Source organism: Somniosus microcephalus, chromosome 5 (assembly GCF_052327205.1).
Source record: "Somniosus microcephalus isolate GS21.2 chromosome 5, FLI_Smic_1.0, whole genome shotgun sequence".
NCBI lineage: Eukaryota > Metazoa > Chordata > Chondrichthyes > Squaliformes > Somniosidae > Somniosus > Somniosus microcephalus.
The window spans coordinates 108,011,269-108,032,253 of record NC_140991.1 but is presented as its reverse complement, the minus strand read 5'-3'; the positions used below and the strand labels follow the sequence as shown (position 1 = coordinate 108,032,253).

The 20,985-nt window shown below is 46.2% G+C and overlaps 1 protein-coding gene across 1 annotated transcript in view; it reads right to left on the bottom strand.

Moving 5' to 3' along the window:
* The window catches only part of LOC147117257 (contactin-associated protein-like 2), a 1,950,749-nt gene that overhangs the window by 700,451 nt on the left and 1,229,313 nt on the right, over positions 1–20,985 (bottom strand). The window lies entirely within an intron of this gene.

Genomic DNA, 20,985 nt, shown 5'->3' with positions numbered 1-20,985 from the left:
AAAACTGTTGAGGCTGGGTCAATTTAAAATTTCAATACAGAGATTGCTCGATTTTCATTAGGCACCGGTGTTAAGGGTTACGGAGCCAAGGAGGGTAGATGGAGTTAAGATACAGGTCAGTCATGAATTAATTGAATGGCGGAACAGGCTTGAGTGGCTGAATGGCCTACTCCTGTTCCTATGCTCTCACAAACTCACAGGAGTGAAGCTTTGACTGCTTACAGGAGCCACAACAATTCAGGAGTTGTTTATTCAGCTGAAAAATATCCCCAGTTCAGAGGTTACCTTATAATATAGAAATTTCATGTTACACTAGGAATGTGATTCCATAGGCTAAAGAGTGCACAATTAAAATGAAGTTTTCTCAAAAGCATGTTCAGAGCCACTTTTGAGTTGATAGGCATTCGTTAAAAGAAACACTCCCCCCCCGCCCCCGCGCCCCCGATATAATCCTCTATGCAGATTTGAAAGTTTTGGAAGTATTTTGAAAATGGAGACCATCATGTGTTAGGAAAAGAGGGAATTATAGCACAGATGATAAAAATGGTCAGGTATTTCAAGCCAGATGACATGAGCATATTTTAATGTGCACTACGGAAAAATGATAAAGCAACTATGTATCATATGCTTTGCGGAACACCTCCGTTCAGTCCGTAAGGGTGACCCCGAGCTTCCGGTCGCCTGTCATTTTAATTCACCACCCCATTCCCACTCAGACCTCACCGTCCTCAGGCTCTTGCATTGTTCCACGGAAGCTCAGCATAAGCTCGAGGAACAGCACCTCATCTTCTGTTTACGCACTTTACAGCCTTCCGGAGTTCAACAATTTCAGACCATAACCTCGGCCCCTATCATATTTATATATTTTTTATCCACACTTTTGGTTTGTGCCTTTTCCTTTTTTTCCTCTCCCACATGGCAGCTGTCTTTCATTTTGCTAGCGCATTTCACACTTCATCTAGAAATGGCAGAAAGAAATGGCTAACCAATTAAATACATACTTTGGTTCTGTCTTCACAAAGGAGGACACAAATAACCTCCCAGAGATGTCGGGGAACATAGGGTCTAATGAGAGGGAGGAACTGAATGAAATCAGTATTTGTAGGGAAATGGTGTTAGGGAAATTGTCGGGATTGAAGGCCGATAAATCCCCAAGGCCTGATAATCTACATCCTAGGGTACTTAAGGAAGTGGCCCTAGAAATAGTAGATGCATTGCTGGTCATCTTCCAAAATTCTATAGACTCTGGAACAGTTCCCATGGATTGGAGGGTAGCTAATGTTACCCCACTATTCAAAAAAGGTGGTAGAGAGAAAACGGGGAATTATAAACCGGTAAGCCTGACATCGGTAGTGGGGAAAATGCTAGAGTCCATTATAAAAGATGTAATAGCAGAGCACTTAGAAAACAGTGACAGGATCGGACAAAGTCAACATGGATTTACAAAAGGTAAATCGTGCTTGACTAATCTACTGGAATTTTTTGAGGATGTAACTGGTAGAATAGATAAGGAGAACCAGTGGATTTGGTGTATTTGGACTTTTAGAAGGCTTTCGATAAGGTCCCGCATAAGAGATTAGCATGTAAAGTTAAGGCACATGGGATTGGGGGCAAGGTACTGACTTGGATAGAGAACTGGTTGGCAGACAGGAAGCAAAGAGTTGGAATAAACGGGTCTTTTTCCGAGTGGCAAGCAGTGACTAGTGGTGTACCACAGGGATCAGTCCTAGGACCCCAGTTATTCACAATATACATTAATGATCTAGACGAGGGAACTAGATGTAATATCTCCAAGTTTGCAGACGACACAAAGCTGGGTGGGCGTGTGTGCTGTGAGGAGGATGCCGAGAAACTCCAGTATGGTTTGGACAGGTTGGGTGATTGGGCAGATGCATGGCAGATGCAGTATAATGTGGATAAATGTGAGGTTATCCATTTTGGTGGCAAAAACAGGAAGGCAGATTATTATCTGAATGGCAATAGATTGGGAGAAGGGGAAGTGCAACGAGATCTGGGTGTCCTTGTGCACCAGCCGCTGAAGGTAAGCATGCAGGTGCAGCAGGCGGTTAAGAAGGCAAATGGTATGTTGGCCTTCGTAGCGAGAGGGTTTGAGTACAGGAACAAGGATGTCTTGCTGCAGTTGTACAGGGCCTTGGTGAGACCACACCTTGAGTATTGTGTGCAGTTTTGATCGCCTTATCTGAGGAAGGATGTTCTTGCCATGGAGGGAGTGCAGCGAAGATTCACCAGACTGATACCTGGGATGGCAGGAATGACGTATGAGGAGAGATTGGGTCGATTGGGCTTATACTTGCTGGAGTTTAGAAGAATGAGAGGGGATCTCATTGAAACTTATAAAATTCTAACAGGACTAGATGGACTAGATGCAGGAAGGATGTTCCCGATGGCGGGGGAGTCCAGAACCAGGGGTCACAGTCTAAGGATAAGGGGTAAGCCATTTAAGACAGAGATGAGGAGGAATTTCTTCACCCAGAGTGGTGAACCTGTGGAATTCTCTACCACAGAAGGCAGTTGAGGCCAATTCATTAAATATATTCAAGAAGGAGTTAGATATATTTCTTAAGGCTAAAGGGATCAAGGAATATGGGGAGAAAGCAGGGACCGGGTACTGAGTTTGGATGATCAGCCATGATCTCATTGAATGGCGGAGCAGACACGAGGGGCCGAATGGCCTACTCCTGCTCCTATCTTCTATGTTTCTATGTAGAGCCATCTTTTGTTTCTTAATCTGTCCCAATACCATCTCGTCTCGCCTTGAATATCTCTTAATGTCTCTTTACTTCTCACAAACCTTCCCTTTTGTTCTTTCATCCCCTCCCCCATTTCCCAGCCCCCAACTTGCTTTTTCATCTGTTTCATTTCCTGCTTTTTTCTCAGTTCTGAAGAAGGGTTTCAACCTGAAACGTTAACTCTGTTTCTCTCTCCACGAATGTTGTCTGGCCTGCTGAGTTTTTCCAGCTTTTTCTGTATGTATTATTTTATAGTGTTACAAATTGAGAACCCCATAGTGATAGTGTGGCTAAGTATATTTGAATAACCTAAAATGTATGGCTAGAAGTGTTTTAAGATTGTAGATTTTTTTTTAAAAACTGTAAAATGCTGAAAGCCTGTTTGGCCCAGTGGTAAGGGCATGAAATGTTAAACTTCGAGGCACAGAAAAGGTGCCAGTCATCAAAGTCTGCAGTTCTTGGAGAACACATTGATACTGGACAATGAAAGCTTTGACTCTTGATTAACTCTGAAAAGGACATTGACATTGAACTGTGAGGCCTTGAATCATGATTAGTTTCGGTGGGAAAAATTAACATCTGGACAATGTTCTGAGCTTAACTGAAACAATGAGGGTCATGATCGACTTTCTGACATCAATGGAAGATACACAAGTCAATTAGCCAACCGCCCATCAACAGTAATAGAAATCACATTGAATATGCATTGCAGAAAGCGTGTTACATAGAAACATAGAAACATAGAAGATAGAAGCAGGAGTAGGCCATTCGGCCCTTCGAGCCTGCTCCGCCATTCAATGAGATCATGGCTGATCATCCAAATTCAGTACCCTGTCCCTGCCTTCTCCCCATATCCCTTGATCCCTTTAGCCTTAAGAAATATATCCAACTCTTTTTTGAATATATTTAATGAACTGGCCTCCACCGCCCTCTGTGGCAGAGAATTTCACAGGTTCACCACTCTCTGGGTGAAGAAATTCCTCCTCATTTCCGTCCTAAATGGCTTACCCCTTATCCTTAGACTATAACCCCTGGTTCTGGACTCCCCGGCCATCAGAAACATCCTTCCTGCATCTAGTCTGTCCAGGCCTGACAGAATTTTATAGGTTTCGATGAGATCCCCTCTCAATCTTCTAAACTCCAGTGAGTATAAGCCCAATCGACACAATCTCTCCTCATATGTCATTCCTGCCATCCCAGGTATCAGCCTGGTGAATCTTCGCTGCACTCCTTCCATGGCAAGAACGTCCTTCCTCAGGTAAGGCGACCAAAACTGCACACAATACTCAAGGTGCGGTCTCACCAAGGCCCTGTACAACTGTAGCAAGACATCCTTGTTCCTGTACTCGAACCCTCTTGCTACGAAGGCCAACATACCATTTGCCTTCTGAACCGCCTGCTGCACCTGTTAGAAACTAGGGGTGCCTAAAAATGTATATGGCTACACAAATAATACTGTGTTTAAATGGTAAGTTTTGTTTTCCTGGAAAGCTTGCATTAGAATTTGAGATAGTCTTTTTAATCAGTTAGATTAGATGAAACATAAACATTCCACACGGGGGCCCATAGGATGGTCCTGCCAGGCTAGTTATCTGTTGTTTGTAAGTTAGGGTTTTGACTTTGTTAATGTATCTTTAACTTGGCCAGCGAAGGCCCAACCTATGTTTCTTCCATTATTACTAATAACCATATTATAATCTCCACAGATAGAATTTGGAGTTTGTTTAGCAGAACTGCTTGTGAAGATAATTAAAAGTTAATTAGGAAAAGGCATAGAATGAAAGGAATTTGAGGAGGCTAAGGTATCCATCTTAGAATGGGCCATTTGTTAGATGAAGGTGAGATAGCCCAAGCAGCTGCGTTGCTATGTATTTTTGAAAAGGAAAAAAAAGTATAAAGCAACAGCTATTGAACACTGAAAGCAGCACAAAACCATAATTCATGGGAATGTAAAAGTTCTCAGAGAAAAGTTCACAGCAGAAAAGGGGAGGGAATCATAGACCGTACTTGCGGAGGTCAGAATGGTAAGATAGCGAGCGACTGGTTAATGTGCGACAGCTCTGGCTGGGGCCATGATTAAGAAGGACAGGGCCGGGCCTTGTACTTGCTGGGTTAAGGAGTATAGAGTCAAAAGAGATAAGATGGATTCCAATGGAGGAACCTTCAAAATGTAAAAACAAGAAAGATAAATTGGATGAAGTAATGAGGCCCTCTTTTGGGGAGGGTTTTCATCCAAGAACCAAGACAAAGAACTTGAACTGTCATTGGTTGATGACATTTTGGAGGAACCTCTATAGGTTAAATGGTCTTGTCAATAACTTGGCCTCAGGCCCACCCCTAACAAGAGAATAAAAAGTGACACCCCAAGGGCTTGCACACAGACAGTGGAAGGGAGAGCCAAACAGAAGTTGCAAAGAGAAGTTGGGCTGGTCGAACACTCTTTTGAGCATGATCCCATGCTCACCATCGAAGGCTCTATAGAGAGAGAGAGAGGGGGAGAGAGGCCAGAGAGAACTGTTCACGCATGCCAGCCGTCTGTCTGATCGGGTCCGGTACAAGCTGCTTGTCACGCTCGTATGTTTTTGCTGTATTACTAGTGTGTTATATTCCGTCCTAAACTCTGATTAAACACAATATACCCACCATATTGGTTTGCACTCGATCCTGTTTACCAGAGATACGTGAATCTCTACAAGCAGGAGAGGATATAAGGAATTATCTTCGATCTCACAACTCTGTACACCTCCGGTGATTGAATTACAGGTTGATGAGATGTTAATGTCGGACAGTTCAGCAAACCGACAACCAAAACTGGTTGGGGGAGGCCCAGCATGGGGCCAGGTGACTAAAAGAACTATAAGAAGGAACCACACCCACAGCTCTCTCTCTCTCTTTTCCTCGGAAGCTCTCTCTCTCGGAAGCTAGCTCTGACTACAGCAACTGCCAGGTGAAAGAAGGAAGGGAAGATGGTCATCTCCAGCTCCCAGCCTGCAATCGACGTCGGTCACGACCAGCCGGACGAGTGATTGTAAGTATCAGTTGTCTCTACAAGGGGATTTGTGCTGTGTAGGCAGCTGCAGTCAGATAAAGGAGGACGGGGACAGGTCATCTCCGATCCAGGCCGACAATCCACAATGGTAACGACCGGCCGTATGGGTGAATTTAAGTTTCAGCCAAATCTCAACAGGTTTTTGTCTGTGTTTTGTTGGTTTTAATAAACTAACAGTTTTGGGTCCTCTACCATTTTGTTCCTGTAAAACCCAGAGCCAAAGAACCCCTGTAAGGATGAGGAAACCAAACACCTTACAAGATATAAAGAAAGAATTTGCAATTATAAATTTATCTCATCCTCGGGATATCCCAAAGCACTTTACAACCAATGGATTACTTTCTTTGATGTGCAGTCACTGTCATATGTTGGAAAATGTGGCAATCAATTTGTACACAGCAAGATTCCATAAACCCAAAATAAATGAATGACCAGATCAGCTGTTTTCGGTGGTGTTGATGGAGGGAAGAGTGTTGGCTAGGACACGAGAAGAATTGTTTGCTTCTATGCATTGTGACTATGAGCTCTTTCACATCCACCTGAGCTGGCAGCTGTGACCTCCGTTTAACATTGCATCTGAAAGACGGCAGCTCCGACAATGCAGCACTATCTCAGTATTGCACTGGAGTGCAGGCTAGTTTATGTGCTTGTAGTGGGCCTTGTATCCACAACCTTCTGACTCAGAGGTGACAGTTCTATTAACTGAGTCAAGCTATAGGAAATAACACTGTTATAGCAGCATTATTGAAATCAATAGGAAACTGCGGACGATTTGAAGCTGAAGGTTGAAACAATCAGAAAGTGCTTCCAGACAGTAATGTAGACAGATAAAAGGCAGACACCTAATGCCTCATATATAATCCTCAGTCATTCAGGAAGTGCTCACACACGTATGTACACTCGCTTCAAACTTGATAAGAATAAATACATTCAGATTGAACACTAAAAACCCAAGTCGATTGCTTTAACATGCACGTTTTCAAATCCCTCCATGACTTCGCCCCTCTCTGTAACCTCCTTCAGCTCTACAACCCTCCGAGGTATCTGCGCTCCTCCAATTCTGGCCTCTTGCACATCCCCGATTTTAATTGCTCCACCATTGGTGGCCGTGCCTTCAGCTGCTGAGACATTAAGCTCTGGAATTCCCTGCCTAAACCTCTCCGCCTCTCTACCTCTCTTTCCTCCTTTAAGATGCTCCTTAAAACCTACCTCTTTCTGCCCAAATATCTCCTTATGTGGCTCAGTGTCAAATTTTAATTGATAACGATCCTGTGAAGCTCCGTGGGACATTTTACTATGTTGAAGGTGCTATATAAATGCAAGTTGTTGTTGTTTTGTTGAAGCATTAAAGCAGCATTATTGCTAGTGATGCAGCTACATGAAGCGTTACTGTGGAATTATTTCAGTTTGGTGTTTTTAAGTGCTTTGCTGATGTTTTGTTGGAGAAATTTCTTTAAATCAATTTTTTAAACAATATTGGGAAACATGCTGTTCACAATTATATCATGCAAAGAATGCACAATAAGTTTGAATGTGTCCTCTGCTGTTTTTGCGGTATCTACCAACTATAGATATGGTTCAATTCTTAATACAGATATACAAGCCTATGGCTTGTTGTTTTATTCAGGGATTAACTGTGGGTCACTGTGCTTCTAATTTCCAGAAATGACTTGGACTCAGAAACTGAATACAAAGTGGTCAAATTTTCAGATGATATCAAAGTATACGGGGCAGTGGAACTGATGGAAGCAGCTATGAAATTACGAGCCAGACAAAATCTGTAAGTGGGCTAGCAATGGCAGATGAAAATTAATACAGACAAATATACAAAGGTAAATTGGGTGATATATGTATTCGATGAATGGTGTTGAAAGAGCTGCGGAATTAAAAAGACCCAATGTTCAAAATGTCCAACCATGCAGAATAGCAATCAAAAAAACCAACAGAGCGTTGAACGACATAAGCACAACAGTAGAATACAAGTTACGATGAAACTGTACAGTGCTCTGGCCAGACCACCCCTTGAGTACCATGTTTAGTTGTGGTCACTGAGACACAAGGGAGACATTCATGCCCTGAAGGTGATGCAGAGTGTATTGATTTGTATGTGGGTTCAATGATGACACATTGATGAAAGAGTATGGCCTAGAAATTCATTGTAGCCACTTTTGGGGCGGTAAAGTCGGGCGGCCGCTAAAGTTTGCGCCCACCGCCAAATCGAGGCCACTTCTCCGATATTCATTGGCTTCGCCCTTAGAGTTTGCTCGAGCGCTAAAACTGGCGCTGGACGCCTCTCTTTAGGCGCTAAGCCGGAGGTGCTGAGCGAGAGCGCCGAGGCCGGGCGCAGCGCAGGTGCGGCCATCTCGTGATTGACAGCAGACACCCTGGCGCCGGCCAGCTCTTAAGGGGGAAGGGTCAACTTGGTCTGCTGCCACGCCCTGGATAGTGGAGCCCTCCAGCTAGGCCTGAACACTGCTGCTGGACCCAAATAGCGCCTGAAGCCATGCAGAAGGCCCGTGAACGAGCGCAGCGCTTCTCAGAGCGTGATCTGAGTGTGCTGGTTGGTGGTGTGGAGAAGAGGCGCCATATTTTGTACCCGGACAATGGCAGGAAGGCGCCGGTCCGCGCCTACCGGAGAGCCTGGAGGCATGTCGCCAGCAAGGTGTCAGCCAACAGCGAGGTCCCCAGGACCGGTGTCCAATGCCGCAAAAAGTTTAATGACCTCACGCGGATTGTCAGGGTGAGTACCCTTTCCAGTGACCTCCTCATCCTTGCATGTGCACCTCACATTATGGGCAAAGGGACCTGAAAGCCCTAATGGCCAGCCCTCATCCAGCAGCTATGGAACAGGCATGAACATCAATTGCACATTCTGCACTTAACACACTGGCCAAGCTATTCCACCATGGGAGGCAGTGCACACAAGATCAGGGCTACACACTGTACTTAGAGGCCGTCCTTTCTCTTGCAGGCCAAGCTGGCCAATAATAGGAAGAGCCGGACTGCGACCGGGGGAGGCCGACCCCAGATCCAGCCGCTCACCGAGCTGCAACATCGCGTGGAGCGCATCATGGGTGGCTGGGTGATTGGCCCCGTTGCATGTGGAGATGCCGACCCTGTTCTGGGCACCAATGGTAAGGACATCAACGTTTGGACCTCTCTCGTCCCACTTGCGCATCAGATCTACATCCTTTGCCACTGTCCGACCAATGCGCTGAACGCCACCACTCAGGCATCCCGCACTGACACCCTCTCCTCACTCTAAAGTTACTCTTGTGCCTTCCTGCTTTCAGATGGTCAAGAGGAGGTCCCTCAACTTGCCAGTGACAGACCCTCCGAGGAGGAGCAGGAGGAGGAGCAAGAGGAAGGCGGCCCATCAGGGGAACCCTCAGCCGTGGCAACCCATGCGAATGTAGGGGACACGTCTTCCCTGGAGGGGAGCGTGGCGGAAGTGTCGGAGGGGAGGGGAGCTCATGGGACCTGCGGCCTGCAGAAATGCGGGAGGGGGGTGCCAGCTCGGCGGCCTTCTCCCCAGAGGGGGGAAGGGTCGGAGGGGAGTCCAATTGCTGGGCCCAGCGGCGTCCAGCAACGCAGGAAGGGTCGGCCAGCTCGGCGGCCTTCTCCCCAGAGGGAGAGTCCGGCCTCCAGTCCGGAGATGGTCTTCGCCGAGGCGATGGAACGCCTCGAGGACTTGTCCGCGGACTCGGAGCGCCGGCACACGGAGCTCATGGGGGTAGTGGCACGGTTGCCTGAGGCCATCGAGTCCCTCTCTTGGAGTGTCACCGACGTCGGGGCCTCACAGGCCATCAGTTTGGCGGAATTTGGGGCAGAGCAGGCAGCGAGTCGGGCGGCATTCGGGGCAGCTCAGGCAGCGAGTGGGCAGCTGATCAGTGGTGCCGTGCAGTCACTGGGCGCTCTGATGAGGTCACTGAGCAGGTCAACATGGGCACTCACTGCTGCCACACTCGCTGTGTCAGCCAGGCATCGCCAGGGCACCCGGCGCGCTGCAGCAGCACAGCGGTCTGTCCCTCGGCAGATTGGTGCGCATGCTGCAGTGCTGGCCCGGGTGAGTGCCAGTGTCTCAGGCGGCCAGCGAGCGCCTGCCATCCGCCAGCTTGCCCCCATTCCTCCAGCCGCCACTGCCACTCCCCCAGTGGAGCTGCCAGGAGTTGCTGCAGCGACTGATGCTGGCCAGCCACAGCTGCAGCATTCAACAGCCGCCCGCTCGACGGCCAGACCTCGACTAGGCCGACCCCCAAGGGCATCTGCCGTCACGACATGTGCCCCTCTGGAGCCTGCCCCCAGCCTTGCAGCAGCCAATGGCCTTACTTTGAGGAGGAGCAGCAGGGCGGGCAGGGGCCACACAAAGATGGCCAAGGCATCGCCCTAGCGGGCCAAAAAGTCGAATGTGTGGCCAGTTGTGTTTGTTTTTTGAGGCCGCGAATTGGATGTTTGTTTTTTGAGGCCGAGAATTGGATGTTTGTTTTTTGAAGGCCAAGGATGTGATGTTTGTTTTTTACGAAGGCCGAGGATGACGGCCATTTTAGTTGCACTGTTTTGTTAATCCTCTCCAGGTTGTGGGAGCGAATAATGTGTTTGAGTGTTTTTTGGGGGTTTCGTCTGTTTTTGGTTTTCATGTGGGAAGGGCCCTGAGTTTGTACAATAAAGCATTTTATTTATTAACATTGTCCATGTTTGATCTTTTAAGTGTTTGTTGCCTTAACCGGCTGAGGGCTTGCGGAGCAGCTGCAATCATGTTCTTTCATTGGCACAAGCCATTCCCTGACAGGGGGCCTAGAAGTGACGTTCAATAAGCCGCCGACGGGCGGCCCTTGGACCTTCTGCCTCCCTCCTGGGCTGGTACTCCTCGTCCTCCTCCTCCTCATGCTCCTCCTGCTCCTCCTCCTGAGGTGGTGGTCCAACGTGAGGTGGCAGTGCCTGAGTCCTGCGGATAGCCAGGTTGTGCAGCATGCAGCAAACGACGACGAATTGGGAGACTCGCTCCTGCGAATACAGGAGGGCTCTCCCGGAGCGATCGAGACAGCGGAACCGTTGCTTGAGGATGCCGATTGTTTGTTCTATGATGTTCCTAGTCGCTTTATGGCTCTCGTTGTATGCCTCTTCAGCAGGGGTCGTGGGCGCGCGGAGCGGGGTCATGAGCCAGGTACAAAAAGGATAGCCTTTGTCTCCGATAAGCCATCCTCTTGGGTGAGGCTGTGCCTGGAACATGTCAGCCACAGCTGTCTGTCGCAGGATAAAGGCATCGTGGCTGCTGCCTGGAAAGCGGGCATTGACAGCTAGGATGCGCTGCCTGTGGTCACACACCAGCTGTACGTTGAGGGAATGGTAGCCCTTCCGGTTGCGGTAATCCTCGGCATGCTCCAGAGGTGCCCGCAAAGCCACATGCGTGCAGTCAATGGCGTCCTGCACCATGGGGAAGCCTGCTATTCTTGCAAATCCCACTGCACGCTGCTGCTGCTTGTCCAGGGTCATGGGGAAGGAGATGAATTGATGTCTCCTTCTGAAAAGGGCTTCGTCACCTGGCGGATGCAGCAATGCACGGCGAACTGGGAGATGTTAGCGATGTCCCCAGCAGCGGATTGGAAGGAGCCGGTGGCATAGAAGTTGAGAGCCACCGTCACCTTCACTGCCACCGACAGAGACGTCCTGCGCATCAGCTGTGGCTGCAGAGCTCTCTGAAGCAGCTGGCAGATGTCTGCAACCACCTCCCTTCTGAATCGCAGCCTCCTTACACACATCGCGGCAGACATGGTCAGATAGGAGGACTGCTGGCGGTATACCCTGGGTGGGTAAGGCCTCAGTTGGCGACGCCTGTTGCCCCCTCTGCGTCTAGCCAGGGCTGCCACTCTCTCACGGCGTCTGTCAGCCCTTCTGGCATAAGGCTGAAAGTCAGCGTTGGCACCCAATGCAGCCCCCATTATATGCTGGCAAACACTGAGCTCTCAATGAAGGCAAAGATAATTGCTAAGCTCTGGCCTGAGCCAAAAATACCTGTCCCAGTGTTGGCCCAAACCAGTAAGCTCTCCTCCTTGGTCTCTCTCCAAAAAACCGTTGCACAAGAGTGAATGCTGCAAAATGGCTGGCCTTTATAGTGCAGGGTAAGTGCCCTTTAATTAGCGCTCCCCGCGGCCCGCCTCGGCTGTGTACCGTTCCACTTCACAGTCGTTAGGGCCGCCCGGCGCACAATGGCCCGGCACGAGTGAAGTTCCGGTTCGGGGCGCACAAAGGGCGTTGCACTGGTAAATGACATCATGATCTGCGTGCGCAGCAGGGCGCACGCTAAGACTTTGCGCCAGCGCTAAATGTGTACTGAAGTTGGGGCGAGGCGCAGATCGCCCTACGCCCGGGCGCTAAGCGCCTAGCGCTCGAGATCTACTCCTCCGGAGGCGCTAACGGCTGGTGCGCCCAACTGAATTTCTAGGCCTATGTCTTTTAATCTAAAGTGTTACAACTAAGTTAACAGTTTTACAGGAGTCACCATCTTAGAGATCCATCTAAAACGAAACTAAAACTAAACTGTCTCTCTCACATGCCCTCTGCTGGTAAGGCATAAATAATCAAACAGGCAAATATGCTGGTAAGGCATAATAATCAAACAGGCAAATACCATCACTATTTGCTGATATCATTACATCTCCCTTTCTTAAAACAAAAGTATTTTACTTTTATCTAACAACATGTTTTCTTTGTATTACTCTGCATTTTAACTGTAACACTTAATGAACTTACATTATCATTATCATTATCAAGGTTTTTTAACCTTGTTTTGTGTGTTCACATGAAATATGTAAATACACTAGAACTTGAAGAGAGAATAAGATAACATTACTTCCTTCTATAACAAGAGTCCTTAAACTTGTTCTATGAGTCTCTCAGGAGGCTTCACGTGTCTTGAGGATTTTCTGATTGATTGTCCTTGAATCTGAGTTGTTGCCTCAGATGATGATTTCTCAGCTGTGTGATCAGGCTGTTCAACAGTATCAGTCTTTTGACCTGCTGTGTGATCAGGTTGTTCAACAGTATCAGTCTTTTGACCTGCTGTGGCTGGTCCCATGAGAAGATCGCGACGATTTCTTCGCAGAACAGCACCCTCATCTGTCTGAATGGTGTATGATCTTGGTTGAACTTCACTCAGGACAGTTCCCTTCTGAGTCCATATGTTTGTTTTGTCTTTGAACCTTACTTGGTCACCAGTGTGGAGTTCAGGTAGGTTTTGTGTTCCTCTGTCATAGTAGTACTTTTGCTTTTCTTTCTGTTGTTCTTTGAACTTCCTCACTTTCTCCCCCTCTTCTGTTTTCAGGAGGTTCTCCGGGATGGGTAGGTTTGACCTTAGCAGACGTCCCATAAGGAGTTGGGCTGGTGACATACCACACTCGAGCGGCGTTGTGCGGTATACAAGCATGCTCTGGTAGAAGTCAGTTCCACTGTCTTTTGCCTTGTACATCAGTCTTTTCACTGTCTGGACCGATTTTTCCACTAGTCCATTGGACTGTGGAAAGTGAGGACTTGACGTTGTGTGGACAAAGTCCCACTCTTTGGCAAAGTGTCGGAAACTTGCATTGTAAAACTGGGGTCCGTTGTCTGTGAAGACCTCGCTTGCCACGCCATGTCTGGAGAATATGGCTTTCATACATGTTATCACAGCATCTGCAGTGGTGGTGTACAGTCTACAAAACTCTGGATACAGGGAGTAATAGTCTGTGACTACAAGATAGTCCTTCCCTTGACATACGAATAGGTCAGCGCCTACCTTCTGGTAAGGTCTGTCTGGCACTGGGTGTGGCTTTAGTGGTTCTACCGGATTGCTTGCTCGATATTTCAGGCATATTGTGCAGTTTGACACCTCATTTGTCACATCTTGGTTGATTCGTGGCCAGTACATCACCTCTCGTGCTTTTTTCTTACACTTTTCGATTCCCAGATGTCCTCCATGGATCCTTTTTAGCATCTCTTTTCTCAGACTCTTTGGGATAACTATTTTACTTCCTTTGTAGATGATGTCTTCGACCACTGATAGTTCCGCCCTGCAGTTCCAGTACTCTGCCATGTCAGGTGAGCAGTCTTACTTCATGTTGGGCCATCCATCCAAGATGCTTTTCCTCAGTCGTCTCAGTGTTTCATCTTTGTTTGTCTCAGTCTTTATGAGCTCCATTTTTGTATCTGCTATGGGCAGTGCACTTATGATCATGTCCACGTAGGCGTTTACTTTTTCATCCATTTTGGTGTTTGCGGGCTCTCTTGGGTCAACAGCTCTGGACAACGTGTCTGCTGTATACATTAGCTTACCCGGGGTGTACGCAACATTCAGTGTATAGCGTTGCAGCCTGATCATCATTCTTTGTATTCTAAGCGGACACCCATTTAGTGGCTTTTGGAACAATGCAATCAAGGGTTTATGGTCAGTCTCTACACTGATTGCTTGTCCTGACACAAACTGGTGAAATCTTTCACAGGCGTATGTGATGCTGAGCAGCTCCTTTTCTATTTGAGCATATCGCATCTCCGCGTCTGTCATTGAGCACGATGCATATGCAATAGGTTGCCAGTAGTCATATTTTTGCAGAAGAACGGCACCGAGCCCACTCTGTGATGCATCTGATGATATCTTGATGGGTCTCGCTGGGTCATAAAACCTCAGAACTGGTTCCTCTGTGAGCAGTTTCTTTAGATCGCTCCATGACTTCTCATGCTCATGATTCCATTCCCATTCTATGTTCTTTTCAGTTAGTCATCTCAGTGGCGCCATCTTTTCTGAGAGGTTGGATATGAATTTACCCATGTAGTTGATCATTCCATTAAACCTCTGCACGTCCTTTTTGCATTGTGGCTTTGGCATATTCTCAATGGCGGACACCTTTCTGGGATCTGGTCTGATGCCCTCACTGCTAAGGATATCTCCCACAAATGTCAGTTCTGTCACTCCGAGCTGGCATTTCTCTCTGTTCAGCTTCAGGTTTGTTTTCCTTGTTGCTTCCAGTACTTTTTCAGTCTCTCGTCATGCTCAGTTCTCGTGGTTCCCCATACTATGATGTCATCCATTGATGTATCAACTCCCTCCAGGTGCTCATAGGTCATATGGATAGTTTTGTGATACACTTCAGGAGTTGAGGCAATGCCAAATGGTAACTGATGCGCTATCAATTACTCATAAAAGACTGAGAGTTAAGAGAGTAACTAAAGGCTTTTATCAACAAAAGAATGAAGGTCTGCCTCGAGTGGTCGACCGGTCCAGAAATACAAAGGGCTGGGGAGCAGTCACCTTTATACTAGGACTTGTGGGAGGAGTCAGCCGAGGCATGTCCAGGCATGTACACAGTGGAATACAAACAGTGGTTTACCACAGTAACCTTAGGAATCTGTATCTGCCAAATGGACTGTTGAACGTGCACAGTCTTGAACTTGCCTCGTCCAGTTTCATCTGCCAAAATCCTGATGATGCATCTAACTTGCTGAAATACCTTGCATTTGCAAACTGTGACATGATTTCCTCACGTGTAGGAAGCTTGAAGTGCTCTCTCTTTATTGCTCTGTTTAGATCTCTTGGATCCAGGCAAATTCTGAGCTTTCCATTCTTTTTGTCCACAACGACGAGGGAACTCACCCACTCAGTTGGCTCATCTATCTTCTGAATCACGTTCAGGCTTTCCATCCTGTCCAACTCTGCCTTCAGTTGCTTTTGAAGAGCAAATGGAACTTTTCTGCATGGATGTATGACCGTTGGCATACTTGTATCTACTCTGATCGTGTGTTCTCCTGGAAGGCAGCCTAGACCCTGAAATAGGTCATTGTACTCTTTCATGAGTTCATCATAGACTGTCTCTCCTTCGCTTTCCACAATGAGAACTCTCTTTACCAGGTTCAGTCTCTCACAGGCTATTAAACCTAGTATGGCTTGCACATCCTTTGGCACCACGATTAATGCTAGCATGTGCTCTCTGTCCTTGTGTGTCACTTTGACAATGCATCTTCCTTTCACTGGTATATTAGTACCTGAGTATCCTGTCACTTTCACTTTTATTCCATGTATCTTTGGTCTGGGTCTAATTTTCTTAAAATCAGTCTCTGATATCACATTAACTTGTGCTCCAGTATCCAATTTAAATGGAATGTGTATGTCATTCACTTTTAGTGTCAACATCCAGCCTCTTTATTCTTTTTTGTTTTCAGACACGACATCCACATAGAACTCCTCTATCTCGCTTTCATCTACTGCATGGACCTTGCTTTGTTGTGCTTGGTTCTTACAGCAACGGGCATAATGGTTGTTTTTGTTGCAACTATTGCATTTTTTACCATATGCTGGACACTTTTTTGGTGTATGCTGTGTACCGCATTGACTACATGACTTTCGATTGCACCTTTCATTTTTGTTCACTGGCCACGCCTCTTTTTTCACATTGGCGCTTTTTGTTAAACGGTTTGTGTCCGTTCTTTCTCACTGCATCCACGTTGCAGCTACTGTCACTGAACAGCTCCTTTGCCTGCGACTTCACAGTCTCTGTGGCCCTACACAGTGCAATGGCTTTTCCCAGGTCTAGATCTTGCTCTCTTAGCAGTCTTTCCCTTAGACCATTATCTGGAATACCACACACCAGTCTGTCTTTTATCAGCGAGTCTGTCAGTCCCCCAAATTCACACGTTTTGCTTCTGTTTCTCAGTTCAGTCACATACTGATCAATAGTCTCTCCCGTTTTCTGTACACATGTGAAAAATCTGTGCCTCTCAAACGTCACGTTACGTTTAGATATGCAGTAGGCCTCAAACTGTTCCATTATTTTATCCAACTTCATTTTGTCTCCATCAGCAGCGAATGTTAAGTTATTATACACCTCCAGCGCTTCATCACCCATGACATGTAAGAACACTGACGCTTTCATTTTATCACTTTTCTCGTCAGCTCCGATTGCCGCTAAATACAACTCCAAACGTTGTTTGAACCTCCTCCAATTTTCAGCCACATTACCTGTCAACTGAAGCTTCGCCGGTGGGTGTAATCCTACCATTTTTTCACTTCGTTAGCTATTCTCCAATGGTAAGTAACGATGTTCTCTTTTGGCTTGCTAATATGTGGAGAGCTGATTTAACTTCAGATTTTTCCTCTTCATCTCTTTCAATCACTTCTTCTGACACCATGTATTGATTTCTACGTGGGTTCAATGACGACACATTGATGAAAGAGAATGTCTTTTAATCTAAAGCTTGTTCATCTATGTTAACAGCATTACAGGGGACACCATCTTAGAGATCCATCTAAAACGAAACTAAAACTAAACTGTCTCTCTCACATGCCCTCTGCTGGTAAGGCATAAATAATCAAACAGGCAAATATGCTGGTAAGGCATAATAATCAAACAGGCAAATACCATCACTATTTGCTGATATCATTACACAGAGAAGAGCCACATGACTCATCCTCAGTCTTTTAGGTCTCATGAGGAAAGACTAGAAAAACCTTGATTCTTCATCCTTGAAAATAGATATCCCCGAGGTGACCATACAGCAATATATAAGATGGTAAATACTATGGAAAAGGTAAATACTAAAAATTAAGTTAAGTTAATAGCACAAGAGGTTTAAACTAGTAAAATGAGTGACATCAGAGAGATTTTCTTCTCACACGGAGTGATCAACACTTAGAATGGACTGATGGACTACAGGAAACATAAAAATTATCAGCCGTGGTAATCTTGATGGCTATTTGCTGTGCTGTGGAGATTGAAGGTGTTGTTTAAAGGTCTCTCAGTTCAGTCACTGCCTTTCTGCTAAACTTTGGCCTCGTAAGGCCATGAGGAAATTTTCCAAGTTAGTGCTAACTATGCCAACATTTATAGCTTTAATTGCATTAAAGCTTATATTATGCAATGTAGTGTGCAGAAATCTCTCCAAGGCCAGAAATATGAGAGGGAGCTTTTACTGATTGAGAAACATGCACTACAATGCACTCTTTATTTTACTGTGCCACTGCATACCAGCAAAAACCTTTATAATAGTAATTTTTAGGCTGCACTGTCTGCATTTCATTTGTCAGAACAATAAGAGTGGGCGAAGCAGCTTAATTGTGTGTTTTTGCATCCATTTACTTGAACTAATCATAATCTGCCAAACAATTGATTTGACCCCAGATCTGAGCCACTAAAACAGTACAAGTGAAAACCTAGCTCAACTTCATCTTTTCTGTCAGGTCAGCTTGAATTTCTTGCTGAAAGAAAATTCAACAATTTTTCAGGAAATTAGAAGCTTGCCTCAATCCTTCAACCTTCTTTGGGGTTGACCCTGAGCTGAGCTTCAAACCCCACATTCTATCCAGCACACTTATTTTCACCTCCACAAAATGGACTGTCTCTGCCCCTAAACCCCACTTCGACTGAAATCCTTATCCATACTTTTGTTATTTTAACCTCAACTTCATTGCCTTCCCACTCTCTACCTCTGCAACCTCCTCCAGCTCAATGTCCCAGTGTATACCTTTCGGTTTTCTGTCTCTAGCCTTCTGTGCATCCCTCTCCACTTCACGAACTGTATCAGAGCCTTCAGCCTGGACATTCGGCCCTTCGAGCCTGCTCCGCCATTCAATGAGATCATGGCTGATCATCCAAATTCAGTACCCGGTCCCTGCCTTCTCCCCATATCCCTTGATCCCTTTAGCTTTAAGAAATATATCTAACTCCTTCTTTAATATATTTAATGAATTGGCCTCAACTGCCTTTTGTGGTAGAGAATTCCACAGGTTCACCATTCTCTGGGTGAAGAAATTCCTCCTCATCTGTATCCTAAATGGCTTACCCCTTATCCTTAGACTATGACCCCTAGTTCTGGACTCCCCGGCCATCAGAAACATCCTTCCTGCATCTAGTCTGTCCAGACCTGACAGAATTTTATAGGTTTGGATGAGATCCCCTCTCAATCTTCTAAACTCCAGTGAGTATAAGAGTATAAGCCCAATCGACACACTCTCTCCTCATACGTCATTCCTGCCATCCCAGGTATCAGCCTGGTGAATCTTTGCTGCACTCCCTCCATGGCAAGAATGTCCTTCCTCAGGTAAGGTGACCAAAACTGCACACAATACTCAAGGTGCGGTCTCACCAAGTCCCTGTACAACTGTAACAAGACATCCTTGTTCCTTTACTCGAACCCTCTTGCTGCAAAGGCCAACATACCATTTGCCTTCTTAACCGCCTGCTGCACCTGCATGCTTACCTTCAGCGACTGGTGCACAAGGACACCCAGGTCTCTTTGCACTTCCCCTTCTCCCAATCTATTGCCATTCAAATAATAATCTGCCTTCCTGTTTTTGCCACCAAAGTGGATAACCTCGCATTTATCCACATTATAGTGCATTTGCCATGTTTCTGCCCAATCGCCCAACCTGTCCAAATCATCCTGGAGTTTCTCGGCATCCTCCTCACAGCACACACGCCGACCCAGCTTTGTGTCGTCTGCAAATTTGGAGATATTGCATCCAATTCCCTCGTCCAGATCATTAAGATATATATTGTGAACAGCTGGGGTCCTAGGACCGATCCTTGCGGTAACCCACTAGTCACTGCCTGCCACTCGGAAAACGACCCGTTTATTCCAACACTTTGCTTTCTGTCCGCCAACCAGTTCTCTATCCAAGTCAATACCTTGCCCCCAATCCCATGTGATTTAATTTTGCACGCTAATCTCTTATGTGGGACCTTATCGAAAGCCTTCTGAAAGTCCAAATACACCACATCCACTGGTTCTCCCTTATCTATTTTACCAGTTACATCCTCAAAAAATTCCAGTAGATTAGTCAAGCATGATTTACCTTTTGTAAATCCATGTTGACTTTGTCCGATCCTGTCACTGCTTTCCAAGTGCTCTGCTATTACATCTTTTAGAATAGACTCTAGCATTTTCCCCACTACCGATGTCAGGTTTACCGGTCTATAATTCCCCGCTTTTTCTCTACCACCTTTTTTGAATAGTGGGGTAACATTAGCTACCCTCCAATCCATGGGTACCGTTCCAGAGTCTATCGAGTTCTGGAAGATGACCAGTAATGCATCTACTATCTCTAGGGCCACTTCCTTAAGTACCCTGGGATGTAGACCATCAGGCCCTGGGGATTTATCGGCCTTCAGTCCCATCAATTTTCCTAACACCATTTCCCTACAAATACGGATTTCTTTCAGTTCCTCGGTGGCATAGTGGTTAGCACTGTTGCCTCACAGCGCCAGGGACCCGGGTTCGAATCCGGCCTCGGGTGACTGTCTGTGTGGAGTTTGCACATTCTCCCCGTGTTTGCGTGGGTTTCCTCCGGGTGCTCCGGTTTCCTCCCACAGTCCAAAAGATGTGCGGGTTAGGTTGATTGGCTATGATAAATTGACCCTTAGTGTTAGGGGGATTAAATACATGGGGTTACAGGGATCGGGTGGGATATGTGTCGGTGCAGGCTCGATGGGCCGAAATGGCCTCTATCTGCACTGTGGGGTTTCTGTGATTCTGTGATTCATCAGACCCTATGTTCCCTGGGAGGTTATTTGTGTCCTCCTTTGTGAAGACAGAACCAAAGTATGTATTTAGTTGGTCTGCCATTTCCTTGTTTCCCATTATAAATTCCCCTGATTCTGACTGTAAGGGACCTACGCTTGACTTCACCAATCTTTTTCTCTTCACATACCTATAAAAGCTTTTACAGTCAGTTTTTATGTTCCCTGCTAGCTTACTCTCATATTCTATTTTCCCTTTCTTAATTAATCCCTTTGTCCTCCTTTGTTGACTCCTAAACTGCTCCCAATCCTCAGGATTATTGCTTTTTCTAGCCAATTTATATGTCCTCTCCTTGGATCTTATGCTATCCCTAATTTCCCTTGTTAGCCACGGTTGAGTCACCTTTTTTGTTTCATTTTTATGCCAAACTGGGATGAACAAATTCTGTAGCTCATCCATTCGGTCTTTGAATGTTTGCCATTGCCTATCCACCGTCAACCCTTTGAGTGCCATTCCCCAATCAATCCTACCCAACTCGCTCCTCAGACCATCGTAGTTTCCTTTATTTAAATTGAGGACCCTTGTCTCTGAGTCAACTACTTCATTCTCCATCTTAATGAAGAATTCGATCGTATTATGATCGCTCCGACCCAAGGGGCCTCGTACAACAAGATTGCTAATTAATCCTTTCTCGTTACATAATAC